General features: G+C 50.3%; 1 long non-coding RNA gene across 1 annotated transcript in view; it reads left to right on the top strand.

Moving 5' to 3' along the window:
• Window positions 1-2,236: 2,236 nt before the first annotated feature.
• LOC138845320 (uncharacterized) overlaps window positions 2,237-15,008 on the top strand; it is a 49,478-nt gene continuing 36,706 nt past the window's right edge. Inside the window, exon 1 of the long non-coding RNA XR_011382327.1 lies at window positions 2,237-5,001. This is a non-coding gene — a long non-coding RNA (uncharacterized lncRNA). The remainder of the gene's footprint in view (window positions 5,002-15,008) is intronic.

Raw genomic sequence — 15,008 nt, 5'->3', positions numbered from 1 at the left:
GACACAGGAGCCCGCAGGGCCTTGAAGCCAAGGTTGGGGTGGAAATTCTCAAACTGCTCAGAGATGCACACCAGAAGGTAGAGGCATGGGTGGAGCCGGCCCCAGCCCTGGAGCCAGCTCCCTTCCCCACCCCCAGCCGTGCACAGGGGGAGGGTCCCCAGCTCTTTCCTGGGATCCCTGTAGCTCACATGGCTCAGTCCAGCCACACCGCCTGCACACAGCCACTCGCTAGGCCTGGCCAGGTATGCACGGGCAGTGCAGTCCCCCGGAGAAGGACTGAGGCGAGGGAGAGGCCTACGCAGGCTCTGGAAGTGGCACTGGGCACATCTTACGTTCTTCTTTGTTGATAAGATGAGCCCACACTGGGATATTCACTGACCCTGTTAAATGAGAACGCAATCTCTCTAGGTCACATGGCAATGACTTGCTGGGCTGGGATGAAACACTGGCAGTCAAGGCCACTGCCACCTCTGCTCCGTTACCTTGGCCTGGCTGGCTCCTGTCTCGCATTTGGAAGACATAGACAGTGCTGTACAGTGTGGCGGAGGGCTGCTCTGAGCCCCAAATACCGACTGGCAACAAAGTCCCACCGACCTGTCACATCTGCACTGCCCCTCTGCAGGCTGTGAAACGCACGTGACTCGGCGCCCAGTTGGGGAAGTAAACCGAGAGCGGCAGCACGGCCCTGCGTTCAGCTGCAGGGAGCCTGTGTTGACGCATGTGCTCGCTGCCCCAAGGCAGCGGGCACTGAGGCCAGAGAGCCTCAAACACCCGTCTCGGATTCATGGCACAGGTTCAGTGAGCAAACAGCTGCCGCCAAGGCCCCTCGGGCCCGGGCTGAGGGGAGGTGGCCGTGCGCCTGGAGAGGAGCTTCCTGTCCTCCCGGGCCTTGCCAGTGGAGTATGACGAGTGCCCGACGCCCGAGACCACAGGGGCCGCGACGGCTGTGGTGGAGAGCGCTGCCTGCCAGCTCCTGGGCACTGAGGGAGCAGGAATCAGTGCGAGGGGCAGGGCGGCGAGTGCGCCCCACAGAGGGTCAGAGCCCCCGGCCCTACAGGAACCCCGGGAGGAGAGGGACAGGGAGCAGGGGTGGCCAGAGATGAGGCACAGCCACCAGGAGGGGCTGGACGGGCCGGGGCCGGAACCACAGGGCCTTGTGGCCAAGGGAAGACGCGCCGGGGCCCCACCAAGGGCGACAGAAATCAACGCAGCGACGCGCTGCAGAGGCAAGGGCGGTATCGCAGGGGTCCTGGCGAGAGACGCGGAGGGCAGTGGTGGAGAGAAGAGGACGATGAGAGCCGTGGGGAGGCAGCGTGGCGGGGACAGGTGCTTCAGCAGGGGGAGAGAGACGAGTCCTGCTGGTTCCCTGTCTTTCCCTTGGTAGCACCTCCAGTGGTGGAGCACGCAGTTGGCTGTGCCAGTCTCAGCTCCGTCAGCTCTGCCTCCCCTCAGGTTCTATGCACCCCCAGGACAGGGACCCACTTCAGTACCGTGTCCTCTGGGCATGCGCCCCAGCAAAGGGAGGCCATGCACTGTCCCCTGAGCCTTTGTTGGCTAAGTTCTGTTTTGGTGATGAGCCGCTGAGCTTATGGTGTGCCCTTGACCAAGCAGGGACCTGGAGGAGGAAGGAGAAGAGTGAGGGGTGAGCGTGGCGGGGACCACGCAGAGCGCAAGGAGCTGGGAGACACCCAAGCTCTGAAGTCCTGCAGCCACTGGGGAGGGGACCCTGACCTCAGGTGGCGGCAGTGGTCAGGAGCATGGACAGCACATCTGAGTGGCCGGGTTCGAGTAGAGCAGGAGAGGAGAGGCGGGGGCAGCGCTCTGGGAAAACAACTGTGAGGACTCCTTGGGGGACGGAGTCCTGAGCAGCACGGTGGAGTCCGTGTGTCCTCGCATCTGAGAACGTGCACAGCATAGGCGAGCCCACTGGTCTCGGCACAGGGGTGGGCTCCAGCAGGCTGGGGATGGGGGTGAAGTCAAAGTGCAAAGGGAAGAAGTGGAAGCCCCTCGTTCTTCATGCCAGATTCACCAACCATCAACCTTAAAGGAAGTGTGTGTCAAAGTGTGCCTTAAAGGAAGAAGTGTGTGTGTGTGTGTGTGCGTGTGTATACACATAGATACACACATATATAACCATATATACACATATATAACTTTTATTTAATAAATATAAATTTCAAAAGTACAGCTTTTGGATTATAGCAGTTCTTCCCCCCATAACCAACCTTCCATCTGCAACCATCCCATCTCCTACTCCCTTTCCCATCCCATTCTTAAGATTCATTTTTAATTATCTTTATATACACAGAAGATCAATTCTATACTAAGTAAATATTTCAAAAGTTTGTACCCACAGAGACACACAAAGTATCAAGTACTGTCTGTTCACTCTCACAGTACAACTCACTAAGGACAGAGGTCCTACGTGGGGAGCAGGTGCACAGTGACTCCTATTGTTGATTTAACAATTGACACTCTTATTTATGATGTCAATGATCACCCGAGGCTCTTGTCATGAGCTGCCAAGGCTATGGAAGCCTCTTGAGTCCACAAACTCCAGCCTTATTTAGACAAGGCCATGATCAAAGTGGAAGTTCTCTCCTCCATTCAGAGAAAGGTACCTCCTTCTTTGATGGCCCCTCTTTCCACCAGGATCGCACTCACAGAGATTGTTCATGTAGGTCATTCTTTGCCACAGTGTCTTGGCTTCCATTCCTGAAGTGCTCTCAGGGGCTTTCTAGCCAGATCCAAATGCCATAAGGGCTGATTCTGAGGCCAGACTGCTGTTTAGGGCATTTGTCATTCTATGAGTCTGCTATGTATCCTGCTTCCCATGTTGGACCATTCTCTCCTTTTAAATTATATCAATTATTATTAGCAGACACTGGTCTTATTTATGTGATCCCTTTGACACTTATTCCTATCTTTATGATCAGTTATGAAAAACTGATCAGTTTAGTAAGATGGCATTGGTACCTGTCAGCTTAATGGGATTTGGAGTCCATGGCAAATTTTTAGCTTTACCCTTAGAAGTAAGTCCGAAGGAGCGAGTGCCAAACTGTACATCTCCTCCCTCTCTTATTCCCACTCTTATTTTTAACAGGGATCTATTTTCAATTGGATTTAAACACCTAAGAATAGTTCTGTGTTAAGTAAAGAGTTCAACCAATGGTATTAAGTAGAAAAAGAAAATACTAAAAAGAATAAAATAGTAAGCTGTTCCTAGACAGTCAGGACAAGGGCTGATGAAGTCATTGTTTCTCATAGTGTCACTTTCACTTCTACAGGTTTCCTTGTAGGTGCTCAGGTGTCACAGATCAGGGAGAACATGTGATATTTGTCCCTTTGGGACTGGCTTATTTCACTCAGCATGATGTTTTCCAGATTCCTCCGTTTTGTTGCAAATGACCGGATTTCATTTATTTTTTACCTCAGTAAAAAACTCCATAGAGTGCATATCGATAATTTCTTTATCCAGTCTACTGTTGGTGGGCATTTAGGTGGAGTCCATGTCTTAGCTATTGTGAACTGAGCCTTCCTCGCTGCTCCAGCTCTCAGCCTAGACCCTTGTATGGAGCACGCGGTGTCGGTGCAACGGTGTGGGAGGGGAGGGTTCCCGGGACACAGGGGGTCTGGGCCCAGGGCCTCCAGGCTCAGTGCGGTGGGGACAGCAGACAGGTGGGGGGGCACGGGGCACGTGATCCTGGCAGCCCTGGGGCGCGCGCCACGAACAGGCGAAGCAGAGCAACAAAGCCCAGGCGGCCCTCGGCCAGGAGACGGGCAAATCTGCAGCACACAGCCTGCTCCGCGCCCGCCCGCCGCGGGGCACGTGCAGCTCGAAGTCAGCAAGAGGCCGAGAGCAAGGCCGACTGGCGGGGTCCGCACACTTCCTAACCTCGGAACGGATCTGCCACCCACAGCGCTGTGAGCGCAACCGGACAGCGCTCAGCCATGAGCAGAAGGAACCCCGGGGCCACGCGGATGGACCTGGGGGCAGACACGGAGGGAACGCTGCACCGCCCCCTCATCCGCGGGAGCCGCGCTGTTCTCACGCAGGGAGGGCGCGCGGCCCCGGGGTGGGCAGCCAGGAGGGCTCCGCCGAAGGGCGCCACGCAGCAGGGCAACTACAGCACACGACAACTTTGGACAGTTTCTGAAGGAATGAGAAGATTCTAGAGGTTCCCAGTGCATAGCAAAGGTGAACGGTCAACAGACTGGAAGGCGTTCCCCGGATGTGACCACCGCATTGCCCGGATGCGACCACCGCATTGCCCGGATGTGACCACCACACGCAGTACACGGGTACTGAATTCCTTCTGAGTAAAGGAAGGTTTTAGAGAAAGAGGCCTGTCCGATACAAACATCAGCACAGTCTGTGAGTGGAAGGGACGGGGGACTGACGGACACGGAGACCTCGCTGCGCGGCCTCCTCAAAGGCGCGGCCAATACGGCCGCCCGCCCGCGCCTCCACCGCCACTGCCCGCGCCTCCTCAGACACAGAGCCGGGCCTGCTCCTCAACTCCTCGCGCACGGCAGGAAATCCAGCTCGGTGGCAGGCACACTGACCGCGGGGGCCACCCCATGCGATGCCACGGGCGCTAGGGGACCGCCAGCTTCAGCCCAGCCAGTGCCGCAGAGGCCGGCTTTCCCCCCGGCACAGCGTGCTGCGCCCCCGCGCTTCACTCTTCCGCTGTTCACTCACCTCGTGTCACGTGGAGGTGTTGTTCCAGATCGGGCCGGGCTGCACCCCATGCCCGCTCCGGGGGATGCTCACGGAGTCACCCGTGTGGGGAGGCCAAGGCGGATCCGCACGGAAATGTAGACAAGTGCTGCCCCCTGCCGGCCAGCATGGTAACTGCAGCCCCAGTGACCTACTGGGACAGCGTCCTGCGCCGCCCTAGCGCTGTACTGCTCCTGTCCACGATGGGGCGCTGCTGCTCCAAGTGCCACTTTGCAGGCGTTTCAGCGTGGTGGGGACTTGCTGACAGCGAGAAAGACAAGGTAGGAGGGGGTCAGGAAGTAGAAGGGAGAGGTTAAAGAAGGAAGTCGAGGGCTCTTCCTGCCAGGTGGGGCTTCCCTGGCACCCCAAGTCTGACCCACTGGTTTAGGAAAGGTACCCCCTTCTCCAAGGGCTGGTGTCAGCCACTAGGTGTTGTCCCCAAACTTCCTGACCAGGAGAACCTCCTGGCCAGCTCTGCAATACACGCAGATTCCCAGACTTTATCCCAGGAAGCCGTGACCGGACATGCTGGGAAACTCATCGGCCTTGAATCGGGGGCTGGTCCAGAGCAGTGGGGTCGCAGCCACTCCCTCAGGGTACAGACTGTTCCTTCTCCATCCCACTGCCTCACTTCACCAGCCTTAGGGGGGAAAAAAGGGAACAAAAGCAACCCTCCCTGGAGCATCACTGTTTATACAACATTTTAAAAAGATGTATTTACTTATTTGAAAGGCAGAATTACCAACAGAGAGAGGGGTGGAGATAGAGATATCTTCCATCCTGTGGTTCACTGTAGCCCTGTGTGAGAGCAGTGCTCTCAGAGGGACAGCGGGTCTGGTCATGGCTGGGAGGAGCTCAGTGTGTGGACCAGGAGCCCTCCCTGGGCTGCTGCTCAGGGTCTCTGCAGTGGTGCATCTGTCACTGTGTCACCGACGGCGGGCCTTCCTCTTTGCCTCAGTCTGTTTCCTCTGCTAGCACAAACTGCCATGGGCACGTGGCTTTGCAACAGCAGCATACCTCTCACAGGTCTGGAGGCTGGCAAGTGCTGGGTCATAGCTCAGGGTGACCTGGGGTCTGGTGAAGGCCCCTTTCCTGCTGCATGGACGGCCGTCTTCACTGAGCGTCCACGTGGGGAAGGCCCGAGATCTTTCTCAGGTCTTTTACTGGTGACGCACATGTCATTCTTGAGGACTCATCCATCATGGCTGACTTGCAGATACCGCTTGGTAAAGCGCCAACTTGCAGATACATCCCAGGAGGCAGTGATTTCCAGTGAACGTGGGGTTGCGGGTACACATTCATACTGCGGCATTCATCAGGGAGGAGGGCTCAGGATTTCTTCTGGGGGTCTGCCTTCCACTGTGACTCAAGGTGGCCATACTGTGGATGCAGCGTCTCTCATCTGTAACTGCCCAGGCACACTCGCCTTGTGTGCTCCAGAACCACCTGAAACACCAGGGTTTCCCAGAATCTGCTCCTACTTTCTCAGACTCTGGTTGACACCTGTGCTGTTGTTCTTACTTGGTGCTGCTGGCATTAATTAGGCCAGATGCCCCTGAAAGAAAAGGGGAGGCCCGCCTAGGAGGCAGTGTGGGGCAGGGGTATTGTCTTCCTCCCTAAAGACAGGCTGCTCCCTGCCAGAGTGCAGGAAAATCTGGATGAGGGAGAGGGAGTTTCAGAGAGACGAGGGCAGTGCCCCTGTCGGTGTTGGGAACCAGGCAGAGTGGTGACTGGATCCTCCGTGCACATCCCACTGCAGTGGTTGTGTCACCAAATATTCAGACTCCTGGGAGATTGTGACTGCACACCTGCCGGGAATAATGTTAGGGGGAAGCATGGGCCTTGGTATCAAGCAGTATTAGGTCAGCAAGCAATTAGAACTTTTAAATAAGGACACAGTCAATATTTGTGTACATTGGAATCGGTAATGACCCAGCACATAAATATTTTATCATAGTTGAGGGAAGTAAAAAGTATGCTTGAGAGATGGAGGTGGGAGCTACAGACTGTTCTTTATGGAAAGGGGCAAAGATTCCCTTGCCGTTTGTAAATTTCATTTTGCTTCTTCAACACTAGGGAGCAAGAAAAACAAGTCTCATCGAGCCACCTTAAATAAACAGTATATAAAGAGTAAGATGTTTTTATTGCTGTTTGTATAAAATCCACACTTCTTATCATGGCTCCAAGGCCCTCTAGGACCAGGCCCCTCCTTGCGTGTGTCCTTGTTTCATCTCTGGCTAGGCCTCCTGCTTGTTTGCTCTCCTCCCATGGTACTTGTAGAGTCTGGGTACATTCCTTTCCCTCTGCCTGGGGCACTGTGCTGCCCATCCCCCTTCTCCCACACACTGTCACTGAAGGGGCCCTGTTTCCTGCAGTTCTTCAGGAACTTTCCCAGGCTGGCTGCTGTTTGATGCATTCTGTCAGTGGTCCTGGTGTCATGACACTCATGTTCTCTTGGGATGCCCCATGGGGATAGGGACCCTGTCTGCCTGGCTCAGCACCATCTCTTTGGCAGTACATGGCTCAAGGTGCGTTTTAATAAGGTGGGGCTTAATTCTCTGCTGTGGACTGGGATAGCAGTGGAGGATTGCCCAAGTACTTGGGCCCCTGCACCCACGTGGGTGACCCGAAATAGGCTCCTGGCTCTTGGCTTTGGATCAGCGCAGCTCTGGCCGTGTGGCCATTTGGGGTGTGAACCAGTGGATGGAAGACCTCTCTCTCTCTCTCTCTCTCTCTCTCTCTGCCTCTCATTTCTATGTGTAACTCTGACTTTCAAATAAATAAATAAATTGTTAAAAAAAAAATAAGGGGGAGCTTAGCAAGGTGTTGCAAACCTCATAAACAGGAGATGTTTGAAGATCTCTCTCTTTCAAGCCTGCTGTTCTCCAGGCTAAAGATGTGCATGCAAATGCAGACTTACTGCAGGCTGCATCCCAGGGGTGTGTTTGTGTTTACTTTCCCAGAGGAGCCACAGCCATGTGTGTTTTACAGCCTCTAGAGGGAGGGAGCTCAGAGGGGACAACTCAAAGGGAACCTTTCTTGCCAGTAAATGACACTGTCTAGGCACTGGCTATACAACTTCTAAACACAAGGCAGGAGCTGGCCAGGCTGTGCTATTGAGACAAGATGGCAATAGATTGGAGGTGTTTTATCCCAGCTCTGCAAGTAATTTTTGACACATGACCTAGAGAAATTTCTTTCTTGGTTTCTCCTCACAGTCTGTGCATATGAAAGTATGAATTTACCTTAACAACAAGATCAAATAATAATAATTAAGAGAAAGAGTAAGAAGTAAAACCTCTTTCGTTTTCAGGTACAGAATTAAAGTGTTCTGTGTGGTTGGTTGTGTAGCAGTAGTGCCTAGACTGCGGTGTTGCTGTCTAGGGGCATTCATGCATGTAGTTCCTGGCACTGGGTGCAGATCCTGAGTAGAGTAAGAGGGTGTCTGGCCAGACTGCTCAGCTGTGGACTGTGGGTGGCTAGTGCAAGGTTTGGCTGAAGCTGCCAGTTGGAGGTATTTGCACTGGGATGTAGAACCTAGTATCTCCTGGGGGCTGTTTGCACCATCCCAACTGTGCCTGCAGTGTCCACATCCCTCTTCCTCTGCTACAGCCTCTGGAGATGTGCAGGGGCAGGAGCCCCTGACCCTGTCTGTGCTGGCCGTGGCACTGCCCTCCAGGACAGAAGTAGGCACTGGGACAAAGTTTGTTCCTGCTCATCCAGTGAATGCAATACCCCTGTGGGTAAGATTCCTGGACTGCAGCTCAGTCCATATTCCTGAGTCCCCCAGATCTGTGCACTGCAGGAGATGAAGCCGTGGCCCTTCTCCAAGCTCCCCAGGCCAAGAAAGAAGCTGCCCTGAAGGTGGGCCCTGTTGCTGCTGTACCTCCCTGACCTTCAGAATCCACATTGCCCCTCATGGAACTCAGCTGATGCCTGCCAGCCTCCTAACTGGTCCTGTGTACCTCCCCACCGAGTTCCACACACTGCCTGTGGTGTAGGGCATTGTGTCAGAAGGGCAACTGTGAAGCGCTGTGTGTTTTTGTGACACCAATACTTTCTCCTGGTTTTGCCGTGACCCAGATCGTGTTAAATTTGTTCTGTTATGGAAATTGATTTCCACCCAACCACACTTACAAACTGAAAGTTGATTTTGTTTAATGTTTATAAGACCCAAGTCTTATTGTTCTCATTTAATATAAACCTTCATAAAAAAAAAGAGGCATAGCTTCAGATAGAACGTGTATAGGGACAAGGCAGCCTCCTGTGCAGCATTGGACCTCACATGCAGGAGGAAGGGGTCCATTTGCTGATGAGCAGGGTATTTCAGTGGTCCTGAAATAGCACCCTTCTAGAAGGTGGCTAGTGGGCCTGGGTAGGTTGTGGACATGTGAGCAGTTTTAGATCACTAAGTCCAAATCTCATCTTCCAGGTTGTAAAGACAAATCCATCAAAGTAAACAGAGAGGCTATGCCTTTGTCCTACTTTATTGAACAGTTTGCTTCATTTGCAGATTTTAAATATTTAAACCCCCGGTGGTAGGCTGTCATGAGTTCTCTTCCTGGGACCCTGCACACGTTGGACACACCTGTTGAAAATCCTCCTGTTCATCTTTGTTTAGTGCCTTATCTTCATGAAAGTACACACTGGGAGAATGTAGTTTAGAAAAGCCCTACAGGCTTATTTTTTCTCTTTCATCACAGTATTGTTAATGGCTGGTCAATATTTTATCTGCCAAGTTGGCACAGGACTAAATCAGCAATGGGAACAAGTAGCACATGCCAAGCCGTGACTTTGAGAGCCAGAGGCCAATGGCTAGAGATGACCTGACCTACATAGGCCATACCTGGTTCCCTTTTGTATCTCAGGACGAGTGCTTTGTAGCTGCTGTACTCTATCCACAGTGAACCTAGCTGCTGTTGTTCTCCGTGACCTTCCAAGCCATTTGCCTTGTTCTATGAAAACTCTCTCGCCTTTCTTGCCCTTTCTTCTTCCCTCCTTGCTTTTTGACCCAGGACCCAGACATTTATCCCCTGAAAAAGAGGGCCGAGAGCCCTTTGGTAAGGTCTGCGGCTTCCTCCTGCCTCCTCCTCCCGCCTCCTCCTTCCCTGCTCCCCCCACAGAGCAGCCCCTGCTCTTACTGCCCAGAGGAAGCGGCCTTCTGCAGAAACTGAACAAAGATGGGGAAGTACAAATGTCACATGAAGTTTTTTTTAAGATTTATTTTATTTATTTGAAAGTCAGAGTTACAGAGAGGGAAAGGCAGAGAGACAGAAGTCTTCCATTTGCTGGTCCACTGCCTAAACAACTGCAACAGCTGGAGCTGAGCTAGTCCAAAGCCAGGAGCCAGGAGCTTCTTCCAGGTCTCCCACATGGGTGCCGGGGCCCAAGGACCTGGACCATCTTCTACTGCTTTCCCAGGCCATAGCAGAGAGCTGGATCAGAAGAGGAGCAGCCAAGACACGAACCTGTGCCCATATGGGAAGCCGGCACCACAGGCCAGAGCATTAACCTGCTGTGCTACAGTGCCAGCCACACATGAAGATGTTTTACACATAAGGAAGAGCGTGACTGCAGTGTGCAGTGAGAAAGAACTCATCGTCTGGTGGGGCATTTTTCCTGCCACACCCACACAGTGATGACAGTGTCAGCACTTGTGTCCTCTCTGATTACAAAGAGTTAACACAGAGAGATCCTGGCTGCTGCAGAGTCCCATTCATGTGAAAAGGACAGTTTGGAGGCAGGACATACAAGTACGCAGAAGGGCAGAGGCCCCTTCAAGTTCCAAGGATCTAGAATTTTTGGGAGAGTTTGGGAGTAGGGATGCTCAGGTGAACAGGAAAAGTTTTCCTTTTTTGTCTTATCAGAGTTTCAATTCTGGCATAGCCCTGAGCTGAGCTTGAACTTGACACCTTATCTGTAACCTGGATTTATATCAATTTTTATCACAAAAATTACAAATCAAGATTTTAGAATGTGTATTAGCTCTGTTTAGATGAATACAAAAGACTGAAAGGGATGCCTTTTCACTGGCAACACACATACATACACACACACTGACCTGTACCTTGTTCTTTTGTTGGATCTCCCATTTAGTTACCAGGCTAGGGTGAAAGAAGTATAGATTCAGAAACCACAGCTAATGGAAGGTGAGCCCTTCTGGTTTATAGTAGGAACATGGTGTGAGGGGTCTGGAGACTGTTTCTTCACAGAGGGTGAGAGTGATGAACACACAGCGACTGTGGAGAACTTTGTGTCTCAGCAGTGGAGAGGATGAGCCACTGACAGAGCAGGGAGGCAGGGCCGATCATTCCTGCTCTAAGCTGTCGTCCTGCCGGGGGCCAGAAGCAGCTGTCACCACTGAGTGTAACAGAGCCTGCACCTGGTGGCAAAGCTTAACTGTCCTCCTCATGCCGTGAGATGTCCTCATACAGCTCCTCATTGAATAAATGTCACAAAACGTTTCATGTTTTCCGTAGGAGCCCAGGGAGAAGGGAGGTGTTACCCTCATCCCGGCGCTGGGGAAAGTGTACATAGATAGTGCATACTGCTCCTCATCCCGAGAGTGAAGCAAGCCAGTTCCTGTGTGTTTCCTCCAGGTTTTTTGTAAATCATTACAAAAAGGGCTTTTCTGTGAGATGCTTAAAGAAAAACTTTTAAAATTGCCATTGTTATTGCAGATGACTTCAAGAATAGACTGTTTTTCCTAGCCACCCTCTTTTGCTCCTGTGACCAGCTGCACATGGATTCCCATCACAAAGACTCTGAACAGGCATTTAGTAGGATATTCAAACACAGTCTTGGGTCACTTAATCTCACGAACATGCTCTGAGAAGTGTTTCCTTGGATCATTTTGTCACTGTACTAATGTTGCAGAGTGTACTACTTACATCCTATAGCCTACTGCACACCCCGGCTCTGTGGTATGCATAGCTTTGTTCTTAAGCTAGAAATGTTACTGTGGTATTTGTGTATCTTATCATACCTAGGCCGGCGCTGTGGCTAAATAGGCTAATCCTCCGCCTTGTGGCGCCAGCACACCGGGTTCTAGTCCCGGTCGGGGCGCCGGATTCTGTCCTGGTTGCTCCTCTTCCAGGCCAGCTCTCTGCTATGGCCCGGGAGTGCAGTGGAGGATGGCCCAAGTACTTGGGCCCTGCACCCGCATGGGAGACCAGGAGAAGCAGCTGGCTCCTGGCTTCGGGTCAGCGCAGTGCGCCGGCCACAGCGCGCCGGCCGCGGTGGCCATTGGAGGGTGAACCAACGGCAAAGGAAGACCTTTCTTTCTGTCTCTCTCTCTCTCACTGTCCACTCTGCCCACTCTGCCTGTTAAAAAAAAAATACCTAAACATAGAAAATAGGGTTAAAAAGTGGCATAAAAGATACACAATGGCACATTTGTCAGGGTGCTTCCCGTGAATGGAGCTTGTGGGACTGGCATTTGTTCATAGTGGTGATTCAACGTGAAGACTTAGAACATTACTGTCTATTGTAGACTTTATTAACACTGTGTACTTAGACTACTCTATAAAAGATTTTTCTTCAAATATTAATCTTAGTTTGATATAACTTTTGTAAATTCATGAGCATTTTACTTTTTGACCCTCTTCTAATAATACCTGTTAAAACTCTTAACACATTGTAGGTGATGGAAATTTTTCAGCTCCATTGAAATCTTACTGGAGCACAATTGTGTGTTTGATCTGTCATTGACCAACATTTTGTGACGTGATGCATTACTATAAATGTCACTTTTCTTCCTTAAAGATAGGTCCCTGCTTTGCATTGCACCTTTTTTTTTTTAAGATTTATTTTATTTATTTGAAAGACAGAGTTACAGAGAGAGGTAGAGACAGAGAGAGAGGTCTTCCATCCATTGGTTCACTCCCCAATTGGCCCCAATACCCGGAGCTGCGCTGACCTGAAGCCAGGAGCCGGGAGCTTCCTCCAGGTCTCCCACACAGGTGCACAGGCCCAAGGACTTGGGCCATCTTCTACTGCTTTCCCAGGCCATAACAGAGCTGGATCGGAAGTGGAGTAGCCAGGTCTCGAACCAGTGCCCATATGGGATGCCGGCACTGCAGGCCAGGGCGTTAACCCGCTGTGCCACAGTGTTGGCCCCCCTAACAACTTTCTAAACTCTGAGGGAACTCACGTACATCAGCAGTAAAAATGTGACAGCAATAGCACCTGCTGCAGATCTAGTGATAACGCAGTGTCCAGCAGCATTTGGCACAGTGCCTAGCTGTGGTAGCTGTCACTTAATTGTTACTGTGGCACCTACAGGTCCAGTGGACTCAGGACATGGATTTCCTGCTCCAAAGGAAGTAAGAAGTGTGATTTCTGCTTATGCAGTGCCCTAGTCCCTTTAACTAATGTGGAATGTAGTATCTGGATTTTTCCAAGTACCACAATTTAGCATGGCAAGGCTGTCATCTTCGGCTCCAGATATAGCAGCTGCCTTTTCTCTTGTGGCTGATCTTTGTCCCCTTCAAGTTTCAGACTGGAGTTCATATCAATATATAATTAATATGAAATGCTCCCTTTAATCACAGAATGTAATTTAATCATTGCTTCCTTAATACATTTGGGTTTGAATCTCAGCTGCAACTAGTGTTAAAAACAATTGAAATACAGAACATTTTTCTCATATATTTTTATTTTTTTAATTTTTAAAAAATTTTTTATTTTTTACAGGCAGAGTGGACAGTGAGAGAGACAAAGAGAAAGGTCTTCCTTTGCTGTTGGTTCACCTTCCAATGGCCACCGCGGCTGGCGCGCTGCAGCCGGCGCACCGCGCTGACCCGAAGCCAGGAGCCAGGTACTTATCCTGGTCTCCCATGGGGTGCAGGGCCCAAGCACTTGGGCCATCCTCCACTGCACTCCCTGGCCACAGCAGAGAGCTGGCCTGGAAAAGGGGCAACTGGGACAGAATCCGGCGCCCCAACCGGGACTTGAACCCGGTGTGCCGGCGCCACAAGGGGGAGGATTAGCCTAGTGAGCCGCGGCGCCGGCTCATATATTTTTATTGATCCATAATTCATATAGCATACAATCTGTTGTTTCAAGTATATGATTGATTCGTTTTTGATATAGTCACAAAGGCATGCCACCATTACCGCAGTAGAATTTTAAGACATTTTCATTACTTTCCACAAAATTGACTTCCATTAGCAACCACACCCCTTTTTCTCTTCCGCTATCCTACTATCTGCTTGTGTCTCCAGACACAAAGAAATAGTCATATGATATGTGATCTTTTGTGTCTGACTGCTTTGCCTTAGAATAATGAGTTCATGGTATATCCATGTTATATAATATATCAGTGCTTCATGCTTTTTTACTAAATGTATGAATATACTATATTCATACATGGCTAAATACATGAATATACCATATTGCTTTAGTTTTTAGTTTCTGATTAACATGTAACACTTATACATTTTACGCGATACAATGCAATATTTTAGCATGTATAAGCAACATAAACCAGTCAGTCTAGACAATCAGCACCTCCGTACCTTGTCTTTTTATTTGTAGCTTAACAGCTCCTCTTTTCTTGTTCTTCATGTAGTATATATTTATAATACATTATTGTGATTGAGCACTAGGACTTATCACTTCTGTCTGTGTTTAGGTGTCCTTTATCTAACCTCCCTCCTGCCCCTTCCTTTCATCTGGTCAGCACTATTCCAAGTTCAGTTTGATCATTTTTTTAACTTCCACATATGAGAGAGAACATGCAGTATTTGTTTTTCATGTGTGGCTTATTTCACATAACATTATGACCTCCAGTTCCATCCCTTTTGCTGCAAATGTCAGGATTTCATTACTTTGTGTGGCTGAATAATGTTCCATTTCCATGTGGAAAATATACCACATTTTCTTTATTCATTCATTAATTGATGACATCCAAGTTGGATCCATGTCTTTGCTGTGGTGAATATGCTGCAATGAACATGGAAGTGCAAGTATCTCTTTAATATGGTAGTTTCATTTCCTTCAAATATATCCCCAAAAGTGGGATAGCTGGGTTGTATGTTGGCTCTATTTTAGTGTTTTGAGGAACCTGTATACCGTTATCCATAATGACTATACTGACTTACCTTCCCACTAAGTGCATAAGGGTTCCTTTCTTTCCACATCCTCACTGCTAGTGTTATTCTTTGTCTTTTTATAATCAGGATGATTATAGTCATCCTGACTGAAGTCTGCTTTTGATTTTCATTTCCTTGATGGCTAATACTATAATTTGAATATGATTTGGTTCCCCAACTTACTGCAGACAAGA

Source organism: Oryctolagus cuniculus, chromosome 15, assembly GCF_964237555.1.
Source record: "Oryctolagus cuniculus chromosome 15, mOryCun1.1, whole genome shotgun sequence".
In the NCBI taxonomy this organism is placed as follows: Eukaryota; Metazoa; Chordata; class Mammalia; order Lagomorpha; family Leporidae; genus Oryctolagus; species Oryctolagus cuniculus.
This window is presented reverse-complemented; position numbering and strand designations above follow the sequence as displayed.